Source organism: Balaenoptera physalus (genome assembly GCF_965194825.1).
Source record: "Balaenoptera physalus genome assembly, chromosome: 5".
NCBI lineage: Eukaryota > Metazoa > Chordata > Mammalia > Artiodactyla > Balaenopteridae > Balaenoptera > Balaenoptera physalus.
In genome coordinates this window covers 60,881,630-60,908,563 of record NC_138884.1, presented here as the reverse complement: position 1 = coordinate 60,908,563, position 26,934 = coordinate 60,881,630, and the positions used below count along the sequence as shown (strand labels likewise).

Below are 26,934 nucleotides of genomic sequence, written 5' to 3'. Positions count from 1 at the left end.
GCCAAAGGATCTTTCATGATCAGAAATTATTTGGAAACCTGGTTTCAAACTCACTGGAGAGATGATACAAGAAATGCCTAACAGGGAAGGTTTTACTTAGATTAATTGATTAATTAATGACCACATAACAACTCAAGCTTACTTTGTGCATGTAAAGGTATGAGTAATACCCAAAACCACAAACTCAGGAGCAATAAAAGACCTTAGGTTGAAAGCTCTACATTCAAAATTATCCTGATTTTCCTCTAAGCAACTAGGGGGATGAAAATAAAGAAATCAACAGGAAAACTCATAAATCTGTGACTCTGGAAGGAGAGGGTCACCACTCTACTGAGAAGACAGGTACTTTCCCTGGGTCCAGTAGGAATTGCTTTCTATGATGTGCTGGGAAGTGAATCCAGAGTAGAAATGTCCTTTTCAACTTGTGTCTGGACTCACCTACCTCTCCTGCTGGCTCACCCACACATTACCACTACCTTTACCCATGGTGAGCTCCATATGCCAAGCCACCTTGGAAGAGAATTATGCTTCTGATGGACCTTCCCAGCCTCCAAACAGTTCTCCAACCAAAGATGAATACCCAGGGACTCAGCTGAACTCCCAAATTTATTGACTTAGAGCCTGAAAAAAACAAAACAACCCAGAGAACATACAGAATTATCAAGGTTCTTGGTCAATTATCTGGCTATGAGTTAGCAATTTCTTTCCTCTAGAATTCTAACTTTCTCCTTGTTATGGGTTGAATTGTCACCCCCCTCCCCCCACAAACTCATATGTTGAAGCTCTAACTCTCAATATGTTAGTATGTGACCTTATTTGGAAATAGGGCTGCTGCAGGTGCAGTTAGTTAGGTTAAGATGAGGTCATGCTGGAACAGGGCAGGCCTCTATTCCAATATGACTGGTGCCCTTATAAAAAGGGGAAATTGAGACACAGAGACTGACAGAGGGAAGATGAGGTAAACACACACAAGGAAGAGCCATCTGATAACAGATTGGAGTGATGCATCTGCAAGTCAAGGAATACCAAGGCTTGCTGGCAAACAACAGAAGCTAGAAGAGGCTAAGGATTCTCCACTATAGATTTAAGAGAGAATACGGCCCTGCTGACACCTTGGTACCAGACTTCTAGCCTCTAGAACTGTAAGACAATCAATTTCTGTTGTTTTAAGCTACCCAGTTCTTAGTACTTTGTTATAGCAGACCCAGGAAACTAATACAGGGTTCTGTAACCAAAATTTGTTTAATGATCTATCAACTGATCAGTTAAACAAAGAATTGGAAAGTAGCTCACTTTGAAAAACATTTGTTACCCACTTTAGAGTCATCCGCTGTCTCAATTTCTGGGAGGGATTCCAACAAAGACTCACCAAAACTTCTCAAATAACTATTAACTTTACCTTTTACTCTTACTTAGAGCCTCCTTGTTTACAGCACTAAAGTTAGATAAAACTAGGGCAAAACTGAAATACTGAAAGGAACATTTTACCTGGAGAAAGCTGAGTAGACACAGAACGGTTTTCCTGGTCATTTTGAGGGAGAGTCCCCCATTTTCAGAATGGGAAGGTGATGAGGAAACTAAGGCTCAGATGAAGCAACGTCCTTATCTGCTGTTAAACAACTAGTGAGGAACAGAGCCTGTCTCCCCCACCCCCCGTCCCCCAAAAAACTAGGGCAAAACCAACCCTAAATACTAGAAATTAAATGGTTTAGTTTTCCCCTCCCCACTGGCTATGTTAAGGTATAATTTTTTAAAGACTAATATCATGACTCACACAAATATAAAGTTAACACACGTCAAAAATTTTATTAAACTGATTAATGAGGGCACCAATAATATGTAAAAAAAAAATACTGCTTCAAAAGAGAATTCAAATAGACACTAAGATGGATTTGCTAATAGATGCATACAGTGGAATCAATTATATCTTCACTGGCCAAAATTTCTTTGCATTTGAACAGGAATCACCATCAGTTTTCTAGAACTAAGTGTTGTAAAAAGGCAATGTGTTGTTCAAAGGCAATGATTCCTGTTCTGAGTAAGAAATCCTCAAATCTATGACCTAATTTCTGCCCTTTGGAAGCTTGAACACCAAGGATATGGGTGCCAGAAATAAAGAGCACTGGAAATGAAGTTCAAAGACCCTTTAGCTTGTATGTGAAGCAGGAGAAAACTGTAAGTATAGGATGGTAGGGGCAGAGGACAGGGAACATAAGGACAAGAGTAAAGGGCCAGGTGAGGCTTTCTTGACTGTGTGCATTTGAGAGGGAAGTGATGAAGACAGAGACAGAAATGGAGAGGCGGAGGAAAGAGGAGGGCAATTAATTACTCAGTATCTTTCTATTCTCAGGCTTAACGGTCAACAAACAGCAATTCTACGTTGCTTCCCATGTGAGTACCTGGCACATAGTCAGAATTTAGCACAGAAGATACAGACAGACACAGATATATAAAGACACTTGGGGATAGACGGGAAGAAGTATAAGATCTTAAGGGAAAATATAGCTACTCCAAAAACACTTTTTCAAATTTGTGGGTGAACCCTGTTTCATGGACTGATAATTGTCAAACCTGGATACTTAGAAAGCAAGGTCAAAAGTTACCAAAGAGCTAACTATGTCTTTTCCTCTTTCTCTTTTTTTTAATAAATGTATTTTTAAATTTTATTTATTTAGTTATTTATTTTTGGCTGCATTGGGTCTTCGTTGCTGCAAGGCACCTTTCTCTAGTTGCGGTGAGCGAAGGCTACTCTTCGTTGAGGTGTGTGAGCTTCTCATCGCGGTGGCTTCTCTTGTTGCAGAGCACGGGCTCCAGGCGTGCGGGCTTCAGTAGTTGCAGCACGCAGGCTTAGTATTTGTGGCTCACGGGCTTAGTTGCTCCTCCGCATGTGGGATCTTCCCGGACCAGGGCTCGAACCCGTGTCCCCTGCATTGGCAGGTGGATTCTTAACCACTGCGTCACCAGGGAAGTCCCCTCTCTTTTTCTTATTTTATTTGTACTTATACATAAATAATGCTGCACCAAATAGATCTGTGTACGTAAGTGTTTCCATATATTAGATAACTTTCTTATAAACAATTCCTGAAATTAGAATAACTATGACAAACTGTATGAAATATAAGGAACTTTTACACATATTGAACCAAACTAAATTTCCCTACAACAGTGCAGGAAGTCCTATTATCTCCTTTACATGAATGAGACTCAGTTTAAGGTTTTGGCTAAGTGAAAAACAACGCTAGGATGTGACCTGATTCAATAACTAATCATGTCCTTTCCCCCGAACTGCATGGTACTAGCTTCTTAGTTCACTCTGTCTCCATTTTGGAGGCCCTGGAAGTGATAAATGCGCGTGGTGGGGCTAACTTTAGCCTGGAAAATACCAAGGCAGTTTTGTTGATGTTGTTGACCTTTTTGTATGAATATTTTTCTATTAGATTTATAAGATTTAACTTTCACAATGATGTCTTTAACTCTCGAGCTAGCTCAAGATGCTAACCGGAAGTTATAATTTGAACGGTTCCATATCTTTGATTAATTAAGATTAAGAAACAAGTATCTTACGATAAATTCTCTCTGTTGGTAGACATTATTACTCAAAATACAGTTGGAGAAAATTGCTTTAAATCAATATTAAGTTGCATGCATTTTAATGGAAAATAAAGGCTTTAACTTAGGATTGAAAAGCAAAGTATAGCATCTGTCAGGAGATTTTTTTTCTTTTTAAGTGGGGACAAGGGGAACTCTTCTGGAGCCCTGAAGTCATCTGAGTGAGGCTGACTCAAGCTTCTCAGCTTGTCAAAACTATTAAGATTTATGGAAGCTGCTTTTATTCCACAAGGACTTCTGTTTAATAGGTTGTGGGTGAACCCATTACACATGAATACCATGGCCTCATGATTCTTGTTTCCTTGTGAAAGTGTGTTTCCTGCACTGAATCATCCTGTAATTTGCTCCACAGGGTTTCCATCTGTTTAGATCAAGTGTGAAAAAGAATTGCCTGAATCACATACTTAATTTGGTGCAATGAAAACGCATATGGCACTGTAGCAAAGACATGCCACAGACTTTACATTCAGGTATACAGGGGAGAAATGCAGCTTCGTCTTATTTTGAAACTGATCTAATCTCCCATGCCATTTAAAGGCATCTGCATCTCTTCCTGTTTAACTATTTCTACCAGGTTAACTCTCTTTTGGGTAAGTTTTCTGCTTTTTTAGAATATCTCATCTTCCCCTCTCTCCTCTCCAATGTCTGAAAGTACAAGGGAAATCATGTGATTTTAACCACCAGAGGAAAGTGGGCTTAGTTCCTCACCTGTAGGTCTTTAATGCCTTTTCTTGGTACCTGGGTTTGTGATGTAGCTGGATATGGTTTGGCCCCTGGGCATTTTATGATGAGTCTACTGAAATGTGGCTGGTCACTCCTAGCCCTACGGAGCAGACACCCACTGGGGAAGTCAGTGGACACAGCCATTGGTTTGTTCTTAGCAAGTCCCCACATGTTGCTGCCTCTTTGTCCTGAGCCCAGTCTCCAGTCCTTTCATTGCCTTCATATCTTCTGCACTGCGGAACCAGGCACAATACCTTTGGTTCATTTCTCTAGACACCATTCTCCACTTGTGTTTCTTTCCTTCTCTCACCAGGTTAGATGTGGCTCAAGCCAAAAGCAAAGCTTTGCATAAAGACCTGTACAAATAAACCAGACACTTTGTGATTCCCTCATACCTATCCAGATGGCTTTATGGGCATCCCTCAAGACTCAGACCCAAAGGAGAGGATAACAAGTTTACTAGCATCTGACCAACTTGCCCTACTTTCTCTTCTCTTCAAATATTTCATACGTTCATGAGCTCTAACACACATTATTTCAGATTTTAACCTTACTTATATGTATCTTCATAGATATGTGCAAGAAATTCTCTGGGACAAATACCCAAGAATATGCTAGGCCACAGGGTGTAACAACAATGAACATGCCACTTCACAGACCCACAAGAGAACATAGTATTTATCACTACATATTCTGACCAACACTTTGCATGTGCATTTCTAATGTTTGTATTCTGATAGCTTTGACATGGTGCCTCAGTGTTTCTTTAATTTAATTTCTCTGATTACAGCATTTGAGGACTCTCTTTATGAACTTGTTAGCCATTCAGACTTCCCTCTCTACACTGCCTTTACATATTGTCAACCCATTTTTTCCCTGGGTTTCTTGTCTTTTTTTTGTTGATGTTGTTGACCTTTTTGTATGAATATTTTTCTATTAGATTTATAAGATTTAACTTTCACAATGATGTCTTTAACTCATGCAGAATTGCCTCTGTATACAGTGTAAAGTAGGGATCCAAATTTCTCTTCGAGTGAAAATTTTCCCAATGCCACTAAAATGATCTGTTTTTTCATTTTCTAATATGTCACTTTATCTGTCAGCTGTGTAAGTCTCCCATATATACAGTTTAATTTCTGAGTCTTTATTTTATTCCACTGATCTATTTGTCTGTTCCATAACCAATTATGTGTTTTTTAAACCACATAATTGTCATATGTCTTAATATCTCATATAATAAACTTTGTCTTTTCTCTTCTTTTTCAATTGTGGCTTACCTATTCATGGATTTTCATTTTCCCAAACAAATTTTAGAAGAGTTTTTCAAGTTCTTCAGAAAATATAGATGGAATTTTGACTGGAATTGTATTGTATTTATAGATTCATTTGAGGAAAATTGACATCTTTACTACATTAAATTGGCCTATTTATTTATTCAAAACTTTTCTTATGTCTTTAACAGAGTTTTAAATATTTCTCCACAAAGATATTGGCTTTCCTTTTTAGGTTTGTTCCTAGAAATTTATTCATTTTGATTGATATTATACATAGCGTATTATTTCAATTATATTTTCTAGTTGATAGTTGCTGGTATAGGAAAATATTATTGACTTTTACAAGTTGGTCTTGTCCCCAAAACTTTCCTAAGTTCTCTTTATAGTGCTAATAGTCTTCTGTTAACTCTGTTGGAATTTCTATGCATATGATCATTTCATCACCAAACTAACACTACATAACACTAACATTTAGCACTATGTTGATTGGCACATAGTAGGCATAGAGAAATAGTCTCCCTTTTCCCTCAGCCCATGCACTCAAAATCATTCATAATTGATAGTGAGAAATTTTTTAATTAAAATAAAAAAGAGCTAGTTGCCACAATGTGAAAAATGGTCTGCAATTCTTTTTCTGTTGCTTGGCTTAAGTTTTCTTTTATTTTTTTTTTTTGTTTTCAGATTTTGAACTATTTGAATTTATTTATTTCATTGCTATAACTTAAGTGGTTACCCTTATAATTTCCACATGCATAATTTGACTTAAAATCTAAAACAATTTATCTCTTCCTCCTGAATAATAAAAGGTTTTCAGAATTTTTCATTCCAATCATATTCTTTCTATTTTACACATTATTATTGTCTGGTATTCTATTTCCACTTGTGTTTTACCTTCGAAGTAGCCAGCATTACTTTTATTATTTTACAGTTAGTGATTATTTAGATATTCTTATATTTACCAATTTCTTTTTGTCACATCGCTTCTTGCTTCTCATTCCTTCCTTCTACTTTCAATGTTTTAATTCCTTTAAAGTGCGTCCTTATCTATTACAGAATGAAATTCAAACTCTGTGGCATAGCACTAAGACCCTCTATTGTCTGCTCTTCCCTATCTCTCATTTCTTTTGCTTCTCCCAGGACAGGATGTTAATGCCACTGTTTGTAGATGACCACACCCCATGTTACCCATTTTCTTTATTTTTGAAACTGCTACCTGGCCAAATGCTCAGTACTGTGAACTACACTAGTAATTGCAGTAGGTGAACTACACTCCATTTAGGCAGGGATTTTGTTTTGTTCATTGCTGTATTTCTAGTGCTTGGAACAGAACCTGGTATGTAGTAACTATGTGTTGAATAAATGATTAAAGGATTGAATCAATAAACGTAAATACAGGAAAAAAAAATAAAGTGTGTCCTTGAGTAATTTTTTCAATGAGAATGAATAACTAGTAAATTCTTTCAAGATTATTGTTAAATGTCTTCATTTTACCTTTGCCCTTAAATCATAGTTTAGTTGGGTATACTAGATTGTCAACTGTTTTCTTGAAAAATATTTTCCTTTTTTCTTCTGTCCTCGATTGTTGCCACTGTGAAGTCTGTTGCAAATCTAACCTAATTATCTACCTTTGTAGATAATGCTTTTTCCTCCCTGTTAGTGTTTCAGGTTTTCTTTTATGTTCTGTCTTTAGTGTTATGCAGTTTAATTATGATGTGTCCAAGTGTAGATTTAGTTATTTATTTACTTAGTCTTCCTTGGATCTAAGTTAACCACAAAATTCAAGGTTGAGCTGATTATTAACCTGCTCTACAGAAGTCCAATTAAAACACTGACATATGAAGAGGTAGCCTAATGAATGTACTATCAAGTCGTTCCTGTCTGGAGTATTGTCTATTTAGACCTCATTAGCTTTCCACACTGCAAAATTATGTGAATTAAGTTACATGCTGGTTACATGCTTTTGGATGTTATCAAGGTTCAACACTATCCATATATATAATGTTTTTGTATTGTCTATAAATCATAGTTGAAAACAATATATATAAAACTAAGAGGTTAACAGTTCCAAACTTCTCTACCTCAACCCTCAGATATTAATCATTCTCTCCTTCCATCCTGGCTCTGAGAAACAGAAGAATCTTTCCCTTTCCAAGGTTCACCCACCTTTTCTTCCACTATCTCTGACACTTGGCTCAGTAATTATACCTTCACTCCAAGCTCATTTAAGTCTTTTCCATTCCACCCACTCATTTTTTTGCAGGTAAAGAAATTTCAAGTTTCACATTTTCTAAAAAATAAAAACTTTCGCTTATTCTTTCTTGTCCCTCCAGCGAATAACCTCTATTTGTCACCCTCACAGCCAAACTTCAAAAAGGAGGGAGAGCTCTCTTATACCCCCCCCACCCCCACTTACCCATACACACCAATTTCATCCTGGCTCTGCCGCAATTAAGCTTCTTCTAGCACCACTCACTGAAACCTCTCCAGGCAAAACTACTAATAACTTCCTGACCTCTAAAGCCAAAGGAGTTTTTTTGTAACCAATCCTCTTTGGATGCTCTAAGGCTTTGGACATCTCTGCCTGATTTGTCATTATCGACTCTAGGATTATCACTCTCTCAGAATTCTTCTCTGGCTTTTCAGATTGCTCCTCCTTGGATTACTTTTCATACTGTACCACTATTCCTCTACTCCCCTTTAAATGGAGGAGAACTATGGAGTATTCCTGGTCCTCTTCTCATACCCATTTCCATGTCTTCAGCTAGTACTTATAAAGTGAAGACTCTGAAATATCTCTCTCTAACCCTTGCCTCCATCTTGAGCACAGACCTAATTTCCAGTAGCATGTTTGACATCTTCAGCTGACTGCCTGATAGCACCTCAAACTCACTGTGTCCAAGTCCCTTTCTTTTTCTTTCAAACTTTCTCTTTCTCGTATATTCCCTATTTTGATAAGTACCACTGTCATTCACTGTTCAAATTTAAAACAGAGTAATTCTCTAGTCTGGTGCTATCCAGAACATTGTGTGATGATGGAAATACTCTGTGTCTATGCTGTCCAATATGGTAATACTAACCACTTGTAGCTACAGAGCACTTGAAATGTGGCTAGTATGACTGAGGAAATGAATTTTTACTGTATTTAATGTTGATTAATTTAAATAGCCACGTGTGGCTGCCCTATTGGAAAGCACAGCTCTAGCCCTTCCTCTCACCTAAATTACTTTTGCCATCAGGACACATAGATTCTATCCCTTAACTTTATCTTGAAAAGATCCTTCTCAAAGCAATCCCTCTTTTCTATCTCTACTGCTACCATTTGAAAACACCAACCTGATTATGTCTTTTCCCTGTCCCAAATGTCTTCACTAACCTCACATTTTATATATTTTATAAGATAATATCTGAACTTCTAGTCTATAAAGACTTCCATGATCTGGTCTCCCAGCCACTCTCATCCACACCACTCTCCCAGCACCCTCTATGACAAGCATACTCAGCGCTTTGCTCTTTCCCTACATGCCCAGTAATACTTCCAAGCTTGTTTACACTCTGTACTTCTACGTAGTTTATACTCTCTCTCTCTCTCTCAGTTCCATGTATTTTTACCTAAACTAAAGGGACCAGATCAAATGCCACCTCCTTCCTATATTTGTTTGTATATCTGTTTCTTTTTCCTCCAGAGTAAGGACAATGTTCTATGGAACATTTTCACTCTCATATGTGAATGAGTGAGTGAATGAATGAATGAATAATAAAATTTCAAACAATTCCTTCTATAATTAAAGGCCAAAAATGTATCACCTGAAAAACTTGAGTGCTTCCTTTTTTCAGATAGCTGAAATTATAAACCTATAGTTTTTTCTTATCTCTATAAGTCATCTATTCTCATATGTATGAAAACAGAGCTTTCTTTATTTTTCCTAACTGAATTTAGGCAAATAACACCACATCTCTAGATTTATCACTTATTATCCCTATAACACAATCCCTCTAAGTCCCAACTTTCCCATCTGAAAAATGGGGATAATTGTGTGGAAGCAGGAAATGGTGGAAAAGGGAAAGAAAGAGAGAGAGAGAGGGAAGAAGGAAGGAAGGAAGGAAGGAAGAGAGAGAGAGAGGTGGGGAGGGAGGGAAGAAGGAAGCATGCAGTAAATCCTCAGGTGGAGGTACTGATACTTTTCCAGGCCTCCCCAGGTGATCACGGGAATACACAGACGCCAATGATACTACTGATTTAGAGTGAAGTTTCACCAGATCTAAGAAGCATCCCACTTTTTAATTCCCTCTGTGAAGAAAGGTGAGTCGTAGGTCAATTCCCAGATAACCCTGGGTGTTCGATCAGAACTTGGATCTGAGACATACCTGAAAACCAATTCCCCAATCTATGCCTGACTACACTTTTACATGGATGGTTCTAATTCTGAATTTGGTCTGCAGACCCTAAATATAAATTCATTTCTCTACAATAGTAGTCTATAACTGATAGGATTTTCATGAGGATTCAATGAGATCTTAATGTGCTAATCCTTTCAAAGTGTTTAGCACAGCGCCTCACCCACAATAAGGGCTCAAACGTAATAGTTATGATTATTATTTATGGGATTCAATAATTTTGCATGTTCTGAAACTGCAATAATTTTGAGTGCCAAATCATAAATTTCTTCTGCTCAAGTGCTGGGAAGTCAGACTGGAAAGGAACTAGTAGCTAAAATATGTATATGCGCAGCACGTATCAAGGTTGTATTTTCGTTTGTGTGATTATTTGATTCATATCTGTCTCCCTCACTAGACTGTATTCTCCAATTACAATTGAGCCTTGTCAATTTTTGGTTGTCCCTGGATCCCCAGCACTTAACAAAGTGCCTGGCACATGGGAAGCACTTGATAAATATTTGCTGAAATAAATTGTTCACTTATTTGAAAATATTCCAGGTACTATGCTAGAAATTTGGGAGACAAAATGTCTCAGAAAAAGTCTTCTGCCATCAATGAACTCTAGTCAACAAGTCCCTAAATCAAACTGATGATTATAATGGAGCAAAGTACGTGTTATGAGAATTGTTCACATGGAGTGCTGTGGGAAAATATAAGAGGGGCATCTAATCAGTCAGGAGATGGGGAGTTAGGAAAAGGTTTCAAGAGGATGTGACAGTTGAGATAATCTCATAATAGTCAAGAAAAAGACAAAGAGCAGTCCAAGGAGAGCAAGAAGCATAGAAATGAGAATGAGGAAAGGCAAGTTTTTCTGTTTAATTGGAGTAGGATCTGCAAGAAAAGAGTGGCAAGAAACAAGATGCAGAAGTAGGTAGAAATGAGAACATGTGTTGTGAACCATGTTAAGGATTCTGAATTTAATTTTGAAGGCAATCTGGAGACACTGGAGGATTTGAAACAGAGACAGATGGTAACTTGAAAAATGAGTGGACTGGGCTAGGTCTCTAAAGTGTCTTCCAGTTGTAGAAATCTGTGATTCAGAAATTTTGAATGCTAAATTTAATACTCAAATACAGTAACTGTATGTATTAGAAGAGACTAAACTTCTGTAACAAGCAGACTCAAAATGTACGGACAGCAGAGGTTCATTACATGCTCAGATGGTAGCCGAGGGCAGGTGCTTTGATTACCTTGTGGAGGAAAGACAGGATCTGCTCCTAACAGTCATTCTAGGCTAACAAAACTCTGCCATATTCAATGCATGGCTTCCAAGCTCACTCTGGTCTTCACATCACCATTTCATCCTTTGTGAATGGGTTATGGCATGAGAGGCACCCTATAGGAGGCTTTATGAGTCAGGTCTGGAACTGGCACAGATCACTTCCATTCAGTAGGACTCACTGGCTAGAAGCAAATCACATGGCCACTCTAAATGCAAAGAAGGCTGGGAATTGTAGTCTAGCTGTTTGCTAAGGCAGTCTTCACCACACTATTCTAGCTTAGAATTTGGGGTACATTTGTGTTCCCTTTCCCCTAGATGGTTTTATTTTCTATTTTAATCATCTTAGAGTTTGTGTATTTCATTATAAGATAGCTCAAATTCATTTAAAAAAATGCATACTGAAATTTATAAATAAAGCAAAAATCATATAGTTGGTGAATGTCAACAAGACTGTATGGTATTTTACAGTTCATAAAGGCCTTTCACACTCTTTAGTTTGCTTTTTTAAAGCAACCCTTTGATATAAGCAGGAAACGTTACCACCATTGTTTAAAATATAAGCATGACTCAGAGATAAATGACTAACCTGAGGTTGTCCAATTTCACTCATTCTAACAGTTATTTACATGTAGGAAATATTTAATAGTCCTTGAAATCCATCTAAAAATGTAAAAGTATTTTTTTCAAATATTTTTAAGAACTATCAAAAATAAAGGACATATTCATCCAGAGCTCATGTTGAGGTCTATTTTGAAACACTTAGATTCACATAAATCAGCAAAGCTCACCTCAACCACATATACAGAAAGGACATAGAAACATAACCACTCATAACAATACTGCAAACAGACTCCATCTGTGAGCTAGTTATCTTCATGCTATAGAAAAAAAGAGTTTACAAAAGAGACAGAGAGAGAAGGCACTTGAAGCATAGATTCTGGCACTTACTTTGTTAAAGGTTTTAGATGGTGTGTATTAGTTTCCTAGGGCTGCCATAACAAAGTACCACAAAATGAATGGCTAAAAAACCATAAATTTATTGTCCCGCAGTTCTGGAGGCTAGAAGTTTGAGATCAAGGTGTCAGCAGGACCACACTCCTTCCAAAGGTGTTAGAGAAGGATCTGTTCCAGGCCTCTCTCCCAACTTCTGCTAGTTCTTTAGCTTTTAGTAGCATAACTCCAATTTTCACAGAACTGTGAGACCATAAATTTCTCATTTGCTCACCTTTGGCTTGGATTTAGTCAATGAGACAAAGGCTTACACATTAAGGAATTAACAACCTACAAGAAAATGAAGAGAGCTTTCCTAAGCCCAAGAAGGAGTTGGAAAATGAGAAATGAGGCAACAGAAAGAAGCCAACAAAAAATTCCAAATGGTCAGGCCATGTAAGGTTTGCCCTTCAGAACATTTTACCAGTATTTGGCCTGCTGTCCCCCACCAAGCCTCCTCTGGAAAGTGAACAATGTGTCAACCTCCCACATCTATGTAAGTTTCCCACTTGTCTCCTCTGAGCAATATTCTTCCCATGAAGTCATGTACAGCCCCTATCGTTATTCCAGATGACTTTTCAATCCTTCTGACACCTAGCTTTTATGTATTTAAAGGATGGGCCCATGAAAACGAAACCAAACAAAAGATATAGTACAAAGACCTCAGCTGTTCTACAGAAAAACACTTTTGCAGTTCTTCTTTCCTTTTCCCAGTCCAACCCAACTTTCCCACCCAACCTTTTCTAATACCACCTCCCCCCACAAAAAAAGAAGAATAGACAGTAAAACATCTTCACTATTCACCAGTGGACTGGGAAGGTATTCTTCCTTTAAAGCTCATGCCCAGTACCTGGCACACTGAACACTCTGTTGTTTCATTTTTCTGACTGCCTTAATCACACTTGCCAGGCTAACCTCTGTGGACTGCAAGACTTAACAATTAGAGGAGATGGGGGTTGAAGAACAAGGAGGAGGAGGAGGAAGAGGAAGAGGAGAAGGAGTTGAGAAAGGGGGAAGGAGGGGGAGAAGAAGAAACAAAAAACCAAAAAGAAACAAAAATCTTTTTCAAAGAAGAACACCATCTTCAGAGAAAACATCTGATAGGACTTGCATCTTAAACTTCCACCCACCTACTCACCACTCCAGGATTCTTTTCCCCAAATTTAACCTGAGATGGAATCACCTCTAGTCCAGACTGAGGCAAGTTTGGCAGCTTCAAGGGTTGAATGGTGAAAATTTAGTAACAATCCGCTTTTCTCTGCAAATTGCTAAGGCAACGGTGTTCCTTAGCCAATTCAAAAATCAAGTGATGCCCAAATAAACTACAGCACATTCTTGTCTAGGCCTTTTACCCAGCAGCCACAGCGAGGTGCAGCCAGAGGCTGCTGGTCTTGCCTGAGTCTCCTGCTGAAACAGTCCTACCATGAGATTGGCCTTCTGGGGTGGTTTCTTCTAGAAAGGGATGGGAGTTGGGGCAAAAAATTGTATGGTGATAGGGTAAAAGGAAGAGGAGGAAGACAAGAAGAAAGTAACTGTTTGTATAACGTGGTGCTACCATGAATGTGGTCATAACAGAGGTCAAATTGGGCATCAGCTTTACAGGATTATCATACCCAGATGAGAACAGGCTGAATTCATTATTAATCTGCAAAGAAGATCTTCCCTGTGATTTTTATTTCAATTCTCTTCCTACTCCCTCCCTTTGGTTGAATGGTACCATGAATAAATTGTATTAACCCCAAACCAGGGTATAATTAGCCTCTCTCTCAGCTTCCACAGTCTATCACAAGTCTTGTCAATGAGAGCTCCTAGATAGGTATCTTTCAGACACACCTGTTTTTCTGCACAGCCACTGCCACTAGTATAGCTCAAGTCATCACCATCTTCTTTGCCTGGATTAATGGCAATGGATTCTTATCTCTCCCTCTCCCCTCACACATACTCTTCTCTTTCCAATCTATCCTGTAATCAGGATGATCTTTCTTAAATGCAAACATAAACATGTCACTCTACTGCTTAAAACTCTTCATGGCTCCCTGCTTTTATACTAAAGTTCGAACTTTCACCATGACTTTCAAGACCCTGCCTCCATGGCTTCTGCCCTACTCTCTAGCTTCTCCTCTTTTTCCTCCAAGTGCTCTATGCTCCATCCATACCAAACTCCTTGAGGTTCCTCTAATGCACCCTGTTTCTCCCCTGTGCCCCTCCTTGCCTCCCACCCACCCTTTAAGCTCTCTTCTGGCCTCTTGAGATCTTCCCAACCTCCTCTCCTTCTTCTCCTTCCTACTCCTCCTCCTCTTCCTCCTTCTCCTCTTCTTTCTCCTCCTCTTCCTTCTTATTTTCATCATTTGCTAACTCCCACTTACCCTATAGTCTTCAATTGTGATTTCACTTCATCTGTAAAAACTTATTTGCCCTTGTGCCTTGCAAATCTGTTAAATGCTCTTCCCATAAGCTTTCTCAGAACTGTCACTTTCTCCTTCGATAGAGTATAACATTCTATATTATAATTGCTTGGTCACTCATCTCTCTCCTATGCTCCCCACCTGCTCCCCAACCCAGAACTACATAACCCAAGATCAAGGAGCATGTCTGTTTTGCTCACCATGGCCCTAGCACCACACAGAGAGCACGTTATAAGTGATTAAATCAGTCAGTCAATTAAAATATTCCATGCTGCAGTGGTGGAGGTAAGAAAAGTCTTTGGCTCATGCATTGCTTCCCAAGTCTTCCTATTTAATCCTTGTGGTTGTACTTCAGCAAAAGGCAAATTCATTGCCTTTTCTGCCTTTCACTGCATAAAAAGCAACCGTGGGATAAAAGATGAACACCACCAACAAAAACACTTACTTCCCTACACAGTTGTTAGAAGACTCAGATAATTTTTTAACAAGTTATGGAGGCTTGATCCTTGCTTTAGACTCTTCTCAAGCTTAAATTGTTAGTGATATCAGATCACAGTTGGTTGGACCAGAATTCCTGAATCCTCAAACTCCTTCCATAACCACAGCCATCCTTAGAAGTTCAGGACCAACTTACCCATTAGACCCAGTAGTAACCCCGTGCCTAGGGTCCACAATAGGTTTAGAAGTTCACGAAAATGTTTTATTTTAGAAGCAGAAGGAAAATAAATTTATAGGTCAAAAACTTTTTTAAATATAATATTTATCTGTATACCAACACAAAACATAATTTTCAATACTTTTTATGGAGGAAGGGGGTAAATAAAATCAACAGTGCCAAATGCCCATAAAAATCATAACTTTAGTCCTGTTAAGTGCCTGGAAAATTATATGTGCACAGAAGACAAGGCTAAGGAACCAAAATCATCTCACTATCTTTGAGCCTTGATAGAGCCCTTAGTCTTGGTGAGAAGGTTGACTCCTATGGAAGATTCAAGGATTGCTCCTGTGCCTCTGACCTGTATGATGAGCCAACTGAGGTTTCTCTCACCCTTTTTCTCAGGTTTTTACAGGGACTATAGGCAATCCACCAAAGGAAACTAGAATATGTTGCCCCCAAATATGCCTCTTTAACACAAAAATTCTTTTTTCAAAATTTGAAAAGTATTTAGCAAGAATAAAATGCACCTAAGGGCAACATTAAAAACAAAGTAAACTAAATTCACAGAAAATACGGGCAAGCCTGTCTTTTTTTTTTTAATAATTTTTTTTGAATTTTATTTATTTTTTTATACAGCAGGTTCTTATTAGTTATCCCTTTTATACATATTAGTGTATATATGTCAATCCCAATCTCCCAATTCATCACACCACCACCACCACCTCTGTCACTTTCCCCCCGTGGTGTCCATACGTTTGTTCTCTACATCCGTGTCTCTATTTCTGCCCTGCAAACTGGTTTATCTGTACCATTTTTCTAGGTTCCACATATATGCGTTAATATACGATATGTGTTTTTCTCTTTCTGACTTATTTCACTCTGTATGACAGTCTTTAGATCCATCCACGTCTCTACAAATGACCTAATTTCATTCCTTTTTATGGCTGAGTAATATTCCATTGTATATATGTACCACATCTTCTTTATCCATTCGTCTGTCAATGGGCATTTAGGTTGCTTCCATGACCTGGCTATTGTAAATAGTGCTGCAATGAACATTGGGGTGCATGTGTCTTTTTGAATTATGGTTTTCTCTGGGTATATGATGGGCAAGCCTGTCTTGACTCCCTCTTGACCCTTCTAGGCAAATGAGAACTTCCTGGGTAACAGTTAGAGCAGGCAGAGCAATCCACACAGCAGATGGCTCCAGTCCAAGCCAATTTACACAGGTCACAATTTCCCAGTCCAGTGCTTTTTCTGGGCTATGACGGAAGAGATAATGTAGATATGCAACCACATGATTTACTATCTACCCTGCCTTCAACCAGAGTCAGGAAAGAAACATTGCTATGTGCAGTGCTATACCCAGAAGCTTTCAAGCTCAGGGATACTTAAATTTTTTTTTTTTTAATTGAAATCCTTTCCCTTGCATGACCTCATTCTTTGCCTTTAGCAAACTCCTTCCCTAACTTTCCCAGAAGTAGGAGTTGACTTGAACGCATATTTCTCTATCTCCAATTCTTACTTCACTCACCCTATGATATTGCTAGCATGGGAAGGGGGCCCTGTTGCCAGGGCAACCAGTAGTGCATAAGTTCAGCCTCAGTTGGATCCTCTACTCTAACTGATCAAATTCCAACTATGCTCTTGACTCATCTCAATTTTATAGACATAAGAAGGTAAAATATTTCATAATTCCTCTGACATATGTTTTATCTATATCTTCATAAGATCCTGCTGACCTGTCTCTTCTCCTGAATTCATTAATTTAACTCATTTATTTCTACTAACCAGAGATGATATTCAAAGTATTTAAAGCAGACATGGCACGAAAAATACATCAGAATGGATGTATTCACCATATCAGAATGTATACTAGCTGTAAACAGGAAATGAACCAGAGCATACTAGCCATCAATTGGTCCAGTCTATAACTAAACTTGATACCTTTCCTTCCTGCTATCAAATAGACTTCTCCTCTGACCAGTTACTGTATACTTAATGTCCTAATTGCCCACCGTCACATACAACTGAATAAGAATTTGATGTGAAATTCATCCATGCCTTTTATGTCAATTCATAGTTAAAATTAAAAAAAAATTAGATAGTCCCTTCATAGGAAGAAAGATATTGTGTTAGAAGGTGGAGAAGGATGTTAAAGGCACTGTATGTAGGAAGGAGAGGTAGGATATCAGAAAGTACATAATCACTTCCTAATTGAGGTAGGAGTGGTCCCATATAGCAGTCAGCAGTGTTGTTCCTGAAATGCTCCGGTTCCCCCTTCCAGGTATGTGGTACAATTGCACTTCTCAGCCCCATTCTGCTTGGGTAGGGCCAAATAACTAGTTCTAACCAAAGAGTTGTGGGCAGACATGATGTATGTCACTCCCAGGAAGAATGCTGAATTACTGCTGAGACCCCAAAGAGCAACTAGCAACCTTCCACATTCTAGCTGCTATTTCAACTTTGATCCCAGAGGGAGGGTGACTTGCATTAGAGACCTCCAGCTGACTCACAATGAAAATGTAGTGTGAGTAAAAAATAACCTTTGTAGTCTTAGACCATTGAAATTTTTGGCTTTGCTTGTTACTGAGACATACTTTAAGCTACCCTGACTGATATATTTTAGTTTTAAGATCTTATCATTAGAGGCTCCTGTTTAGTGCCCTCATTCAGAGACACCTACTTCAATAGTTTTTAACGTCCATAAACTCCCTCATATTGTAAACAAAATTTAGGAAGCTGGTGAAGAACATCCAGGGTGTTCATTAAATTCTCCAAAACGTGTGTGTGTGTTGTTTAAGAAACCTTTCCCTACATCAAGATCATAAACTTATTAAACGGAAAATGAGGAGTGCTAAGTTCCAGCTGAGCATGGTACTTCACTGGTTTGGAAGTCTCAGATATGTAAACAAATCTAAATTTCACAAACAAAGCAGTGAACTTTTAAATATGAGTCATGATGTATATAAATTGGCAAAGAAATTAAGAAGGCATTTTAATGATTCTTTCAATATTCAAGCTTTGAATGAAAACGAAGAATGACCATGAAATAGCTGTAATTCTTCAATATAGTACAAAACAGCAAATACAAATAATAGCTAATTAAAGTAGTGCTAATGATTATGGTTATCCTGCCTTTCATTTGCTAATGATATTTCACATTTCGAAAAAATTATTTTGAGTCCTAAAATATTTGTGTACTAAAGCATTCTTTTTCTTGGGCTGAAGGAAGCAATTTAATGTTGACAGAAATTGGTTTGAGAAGAGTATGCAATTTAAATTACTGACTCTGAAAAGTAATGGTTGGTTGTTTTCTAAGAAAGCTGACACAAAGGAGAAAGGCCTGAGTGTTGAAAATAAAAACATATTTGGGACCAAAAAAAAAAAAAAGGGGATCATAAACTTATTCTCCTACGTTATCTTCTAGGAATTTTATAGATTGCTTAAACTTTTTATATGCAATGATGATCAAACTCAGGTACATCTTATTCCACTCTCAAGGTTTCTATGTGAAACAGTATGAAGCTGGAAAATCTGTGTGAAGACTCTTCAATAACCACAACTTTTCTCCTCAGATGGACCCAGTGCTTGAAGTCAGAAGCACATCACTCCATGAGTTCACACACATCACTACCTGGCCATCACCCTGAGGGGAACTGGGCAACCTGGACAACACCCTCTCCAGTCACGGGCCCGGGGCGAGGCCTACAAACACCCTCCAAACCTAAATGCAACATACAGAATCTTCTGTCAGAGCATGTGAAGGGTACCACCCTTCAATCACAGCAGGGCAGTGGGCAGTAAACTATAAAATATAAGCTTCCTCATATTTTCAAACATGTAAGGGAGTCATTGCGTACATGGAGAAAGCTTTCATCTGGGGAAGTTTATTAAAATGTAAATGTTCAGAGATCCATCTAGAAGAAGTAGAATCAGGTAAGTTATAAAATATAAAATATGTAATATGTAAATATTACTTCACTGCAAGATTGGTTACTAAAATCTGCACTCTGTAAATGTACAACCAGGCTGATATTTGGACTGACTGGGTCACAGGCAGTCAGCCAACAGAATGGAGAAATCTCCTGACCACTTGGAATCTACAAAGAAAATTGTCTGTTTACATAACTAAGCTGTAGCAGTATCTGATTTTGCATTCTGTACGTAACAGATACCAGATAAAAATTTGAATTTATTCATGATTAGACTACTAATAACACCATTATAAATTTTACAAAAATGTCCAACAGCAAAGGAGCATTAGAACAGAGGAAAACAGAGGGAAAGATCATGTTCCCACTATGGTCAAAAACCTGTTCTGTATTTCCTTCAGAATAAAAGCCTAGATCTTTACAGTGGCCTACACCGCCCCCGCCACCTGGCCCACTTTACCACTCTGAGCTCATCTCCCCTGCCTCTCTGCTCCAGGCACTCACCTCCTCACTGTTCCTCAAATATGCCAAGCATGCTCCTGCCTCAGGGCCTTTGCAAAGAGCGCTCCTGCGTCTGGAAGTCTCTTCCTCAAGGTGTGCACAGGGTTGCTCCCTCATCTTCAAGTCTTTGCTCTAAAGTCACCTTCCCAAGGAGGCCTACCCTAAAAACATAAACCACATAATTTGTTACAGTTAGTGTTTATTGTCTATCTCCCTCTGCTAGAGCCAAGGTCAAGGACGGGGACTTTTTCCAGCTGGTTCATAGATTATTCCTAATCACCTAGTACAAGGCCTGATATATAGAAAATACTGGATGATATATTGTTGAATAATTGAAAAAGCAAATTTAATTTAACCATATAAAAAGACCAAAGTGAGTAATCTGGAAGGAAAAATTCAAGAAATATTGATGTGATTTAATAATTTTTTCAAGTGACAGAAAAATTAAGTACATCTGATTAACACTTCAACAGGAGAAAGGTGCTTTTCCAAACTGACAACAGAGAACTTCAGAAAGAGATGGTATATATCAAGAGAGGTTATCTACATTAGATTTTGAATATATTTAACTTAATCTGACTTAAAAATAATTGCATTATAGATTACTTTAGCACCTCAATATGTGTTAAAATTATAATTAGAATCTTATTTTTCAAGAAATAATCATGATTCTTTTATAATGCTGTATTTTACTTGCAGGGTTTTCACTCAGGGACTCACTAGCTGCAGAATTAGTGAAAAAGTCTTGCCCGTCACCTGACATTTCCTCTTCATAACCCCAGATGTTGGGATCTTTCTATGACAGATCAATTTAGGAAGTGCAAAATCACCACATTTACTTAAGAAGGATGCACATAAGCATGATGGAAGCTGATTTTGCAGAGCTGAAAAGATGTAACCTCAACCTTTAAGAACCTATTTAACCACACTGCTCCAAAGAAGCTTTTGGATACTACAGTTAAATGTTGAGCTCCCCTCTGTGTCTGGAAAAAGCCATCCAACAATTTCTAGAAAAGCAGACTGGTGGTTGGAAGCCTTCAGTAATAAGAAACAATTTTCTTATTACTGTGCTTCCTCTTCCTTACTTTATAAGGAGTTCTTCCTCTGCCTGGAGAGAACAAAGCTATCATTCGGCAGGTTCAACCACAGAATGCAGAGAAAGGGCTGCCCAAATCCAAAGAAAGCTATATAAGAGTGGTTATTCAGGGACTTCCCTGGAGGCGCAGTGGTTAAGAATCCACCTGCCAATGCTGGATACACGGGTTCGATCTCTGGTCCGGGAAGATCCCACATGCTGCGGAGCAACTAAGCCCGTGAGCCACAACTACTGAGCCTGTGCTCTGGAGCCCGCGAGCCACAACTATTGAGCCCACATGCCACAACTACTGAAGCCCGCGTGCCTAGAGCCTGTGCTCCGCAACAAGAGAAGTCACTGCAACGAGAAGCCTGCGCACCGCAGCGAAGAGTAGCCCCCACTCGCTGCAACTAGAGAAAGCCCACGCACACCAAGGAAGACCCAACACAGCCAAAAACAAATAAATTAATTAATTAAAAAAAAAACGAATGGTTATTCATATCCCGTGTGTGTAAGCTTGCTTCATGAGAGAAAGAACTATGTCTTCTGTATCCCTGTATCTTATGTATACATGGTTGGCTTTCAGTAAATGGTTGTTGAATGAATGAATGGTTCAAAAACAAAAGAATAACTGTTCCCTAGGTTCAGAGTGGGACTACAGCTAAGTGCTGAGCACCTATTTCTTATCATTCTAAGCACATATATTTTACTTTTTCCTGTCTTTTTGTTTTTCATTATTAAACCCCATAAATGTTTCTTGAAATTTTTTCTGAACTGCTTACTTTTATCTTTTTATTCATCCAACAAATATTTGTTCATCCTGAGCAAACTTCCTACTTCAGAGATAATGAAAGAGCAAATGCCTTGGAAACAGACATATGGACCTATACTTATTCCATCAACCTCTTAAGTGTCCTCAAGCAAGCTGCCTAACCTCTCCCAGCCTCAGCAACTACATATGTTATCTAGAATTACACCCATTGAAGTAGATTGTTTGAGGGCCAATTGAGATCATATATGTATATAGTAGGCAATTGATAAGTGTTCATTGTCTTCTATGCTTCCATTTCCTACAAAAAGGTGGGAAATTTAATGACTGATGAGCAAATCCAATTTAAGCTCCCAGAAATCAGAAAAGGTCAGCCTGAGAGATTCCTTCCAATGGCACAGACTATGCTATATGTCATTGAGACTCCACTTTGTTTCCCTCTGTGAACACAGAAAGACTGCAATTCTCAGACCACCTTTTAGTCAGTGGGTTATGTGGCCATTAGAATGTAGAAAAAGTGACATTCACCACTTCCAGAACTAGTGCCTAAAAAAATCTTCCAGGCCTGGCCCCTAACTGAAGCCCCGATGCAGAGACTCCAAGGGAGGACTCCAAGACCTTACATGATATAGAGGCATAGAAAAGAAGGAATCTAGGGCTCTAAATTACTGCGTGGACTAGACCCTTCACCCCCAATGACCTGCAAAAAAGTATGACACGTAAACTGCTCAGTTTGGGAGTTGTTTTGTTTTTACAGAAGTTAGCCTATCTTGAATAATTCATCACACAAACCACCACTCAGTCCTAGAACTGAAAACCTGGAAACAGATTAATAGTTTATCACTAAATTTGAGAGCTGAGACTGGGTCTTAACTTCTTGGTACCCTACTCGACACTTAGCACAATGCTCTAAATAAATCAGTTGCTTATTATCAATGTGTGAATTGAGTACTGCCACAAGATAGGATTAAATATACTTATATATTTATACTTACACACATACATATTTTAAATAAAGTCCACCCTGCACACTGTAGCTATTTTAATTTAAAATATAAAGCTTATTTCCTGAAATCATTCCAGTTTAGGAAACAATCAAGATATGATGACAATTAAGATGTCAATTAGAGGGCTTCCCTGGTGGCGCAGTGGTTGAGAGTCTGCCTGCCAATGCAGGGGACACGGGTTCAAGCCCTGGTCTCGGAAGATCCCACATGCCGCGGAGCAACCGGGCCCGTGAGCCACAATTGCTGAGCCTGCGCGTCTGGAGCCTGTGCTCCACAACAAGAGAGGCCCGCGCACCGCAATGAAGAGTGGCCCCCGCTTGCCGCAACTAGAGAAAGCCCTCGCACAGAAACGAAGACCCAGCACAGCCAAAAATTTAAAAAAACAACAACAAAAAAATCCCATTAAAAAACATGCTTGTTTTTAAAAAAAAAAAAAAAAAAAGATGTCAATTAGAATATACCCCTGTTTCCCCAGGTCACTTATAAGAGGAGGGCTAGGGTAAGAAGGAGGAAGTTATAGGGACAATCAAGTGAATAGGTAAGAATCCTAGTTGTGTTTGAATAGTAAACTCTTAGATTTCAAATCCCTAACACTTCTCTGTCTCACTGAGTCCTGGAGGGGTCAGGGGTCATTTTCTCCTTGGATTATAGTCTCCAACCAATTCTGTTACTGCTACTGTTACTTCCATTCTTTCTTCCAGCAGCCTTGCTTGTACCACTGCTGGCCCACTTTTTAACAAATTCTCATATCTCACCTTTGATGAATTTCTCTTTCCATCACACAAGCATCCATCTGCAACTGTACAAGTATTTGTTTGACAACTAAAGTACAGATGGCTAGTTCAATTTTTATGGTCCCCTCCCTGATGGAAAGTGGGACACATTCCCCCACAGCTACACTGGAGAATGTTTTTTAACTGACATTCTCAAAAACATTTCTCCCCCATAACAATCAAACAGTATTCCAAGTTTTAGGGCCAGTTGTCAGCTATCTCCAGGTGAATTTCCTACCTAGAGGTGATATTTTCACCAGAAACCAGCAGTAAGTATCTGTCTCTCTTTATTGTTTAAATGCCCTAATGCCAGTGGCCTGGGTACCTGTTAATCCCTAAATACTCTTCCCACTCTTTCTTAATGTAAATTTTGTTAAGTATATCGTATATTCAGAAAGATACACGCAGCACAAGTGTCCAATTCAATGAATCTCTTCGCTGCTGTTAGTCAGTAGGCTACTTAGTTAGTTGGCTTTTCCCAGAAGTCTTAGAGAACCCTCTGCAAAAAGGAATTTTGATAACAGTCCCTGATATCCTAACATCTTTGATGTGAGCAGGAAGATTCCCTCACCCTTGCCTACTGCCACTCACACATACTCCTACATGCTTTTGCTACATAAATAACAAACTAGAGTTAGCACTGGTAATATGTCATGAAGAAAATCTGAAGGTTTGATATCTAGTTTACACCCTTGCATATATTGATTTTGATAAAGTAGCACTTCTTATTTACACAAAAGCATCTCAGGGATGGAACACATATTGACACCATGAACAATACTCTGAAGAAGAGAGATTTGCATGCTTCACTGGAGTCATATTTATCATGGATTTGAGACAACTCTAGAAATGGTGGGGGAAGGTGAAGAGTGGAGAAACTGGCCTCACATCAGACCAAGAAATCCTTTCGAGACTTCCCTGGTGGGGCAGTGGTTAAGAATCCACCTGCCAATGCAGGGGACATGGGTTCGAGCCCTGTTGGGAAGATCTCACATACTGCAGAGCAACTAAGCCTGTGTGCCACAACTACTGAGCCTGTGCTCTAGAGCCTGCAAGCCACAACTACTGAGCCCGCGGGCCACAACTACTGAAGCCTGCGTGCCTAGAGCCCGTGCTCCACCACAAAAGAAGCCACCACAATGAGAAGCCCGTGTACCACAACAAAGAGTATCCCCTGCTCGCTGTAACTAGAGAAAGCCCGTGCGCAGCAACGAAGACCCAATGCAGTCAAAAATAAATAATTAATTAATTTTTAAAAAAAGAAATCCTTTCATGCCTCTATCCACATATTCACCACATGCTGTGCTCCCTCTCACCACCAGCTTCAAAAATCAAGAGGTAAACATACTGGATTTACACCTGGATATAAATTTCCATATAATCAAATCTTTCCTGCGTTCTCAAGCATATCCAAAACATGTTCTTATTTAAATGCCATAAGAAAAAAGGAAGTTATTTCAAAAGGTGGCATCTAGAACATCTTCTAATGTTCTTAAGAAGACAACTATGCCCACATTGAATTCACAGGAAAGGGGGGGTAATGGACGAAAGAAAAAGCATTCTTAGAATTATTCTTTCATCCCACAAATCATTTTCTCTTTCTTAATACTCCAATTTTGGATTTTATTAAAACATCAGCTTTTCATTTTCCAAAACTATCCATGAACTTGGTCTATCTTATCTATAATCCTACAACTGTCCATCTATCTTCAGACAGAACTAGAACTCCTATTTAAAGAATGCTATGAAAATTCCGTTTTCTCCCATTCATAACTAAACACACACACCACCCTACTGCAGCTGCTTTGCTGCAGTTGGTTGTGCTGGAATTTCTTAACTTATTCACACTACTGCTGCAGGGTCTGAAAGTATGGGTGATATAAGCACCTGGGGCTCTAAATGACTGTCCTCTTCCAACAGGAATATAGACATGTTGAAATTATTTAGACGTCCCTCACATGTTTATTTCACTGCTCTTGTGTGGAGTTAAGTGAAGCCTCTTCACCCACATATTTTATTGTAAATTTTCATGAAAAAAGGAACTGTCTCCTGACACAAGTAATCCTATTTCACCATTATTTAGGTCTAATGATGAAACATGCCCAGTGGGCCTGGAGTAATCTAGTAAAAGGCCAGATGACAGGAAAGGATGGTAGTACACCCTGTGAGCAAGCAGGAAATCTGAATCTATAAACCACAGTCAGCACTCTTTTTTTTTTTTTTTTTTTTTTATTTTATATTTATTTATGGCTGTCCTGGGTCTTCGTGCGAGGGCTTTCTCTAGTTGTGGCAAGTGGGAGCCACTCTTCATCGCGGTGCGCGGGCCTCTCACTATCGCAGCCTCTCTTGTTGCAGAGCACAGGCTCCAGACGTGCAGGCTCAGCAATTGCGGCTCACGGGCCCAGCCACTCCGTGGCATGTGGGATCTTCCCAGACCAGGGCTCGAACCCATGTCCCCTGCATTGGCAGGCGGACTCTCAACCACTGCACCACCAGGGAAGCCCCACAGTCAGCACTCTTAAAAGATGCTGTTGAATTTAATTCCAATCTTTTATATACATGTAACATATGTATATCACATGTTTCTTTAAAAATGTAATTGATTATTAAAAAGTTTTACAAAGTGCAGAGGATTTTTAGGGCAGTGAAACTATTCTGTAAGACACTATAATGGTGGAAACATGACATCACACATTTGTCCAAACCCATAGAAGATACAACACCAAGACTAAACTGTAATATGGACTTTGGGTGCTAATAATGCTTCAATGTAGGTTCATCAGTTTAACAAATGTACCAGTCTGGTGCAGGATGCTCGTAGTTGAGGAGTGTGAGTATGTGGGGGCAGGGGGTATGTCTATTTTTTTTAAGTTTCTTATCTAGATATTTTTTCATTTAAATTAAATCATGTGGAATAAATAAATAAGTACATAATATGGATATGCCTTCTCTGTGCTCTCTCATTCCTCTCTACTGGGCTAAAGATAATATTTTAACTGCTTCCAACATCCCTACAACGTCAGACAAATCACTTTCTGAATGTCTCCTTTTAAAGAGCTTTTTATTCTTTCCTCACACAATTCCTGGAACTACCCTTCTCTTTCTCATTGCGTGCAACTTCTTTTTATTTGTATTTACTGTTGCCTTGGCCACCAATCAGAGATGAAATCAGCTTTTCTAAAAACCTGGCTGTATTTTTAGCAACATGTTTTTGAATCTGTATGAAGAAAGGACTTACAGAGTTAGATGGCACCCCTTCTCTCCAATCTTCTCATACCACGCACCACCCAATCAATTCTATAAGCTCCTATCAGAGATGTCATTTCAAAGAGCCCTTATCCAGTCAGTGATTTCTTGGTTGAAAGTTGGGTTGGCTCCCATGTCCACATGGGCATACCATGCCATGAACGCCCTTCTCAATCTGACCTGCACTTACCTTGTCTCCTTTCATTTTCCCAAGAGATCACGCATGGCACTTTCCCACATCCATCTATTGCCTGGCCTTTGCTTTCCTCCTTCTACAATGCCTTTTCCCCCTTCTATGCCTGGAAAAAAA

At 38.9% G+C, this 26,934-nt stretch overlaps 1 protein-coding gene and 1 long non-coding RNA gene across 2 annotated transcripts in view; one reads left to right on the top strand and one right to left on the bottom strand.

Annotated features, from left to right (window-relative positions):
- LOC309661845 (uncharacterized protein) overlaps nucleotides 1-19,890 on the bottom strand; it is a 114,383-nt gene extending 94,493 nt beyond the window's left edge. The window contains exon 1 of the mRNA XM_082463986.1: nucleotides 19,758-19,890. The gene's annotated coding sequence lies outside the window, so the exon portion shown is untranslated. The remainder of the gene's footprint in view (nucleotides 1-19,757) is intronic.
- The window catches only part of LOC309661903, a 1,098,809-nt gene that overhangs the window by 820,432 nt on the left and 251,443 nt on the right, over nucleotides 1-26,934 (top strand). The gene's annotated exons all lie outside the window — the stretch shown is intronic.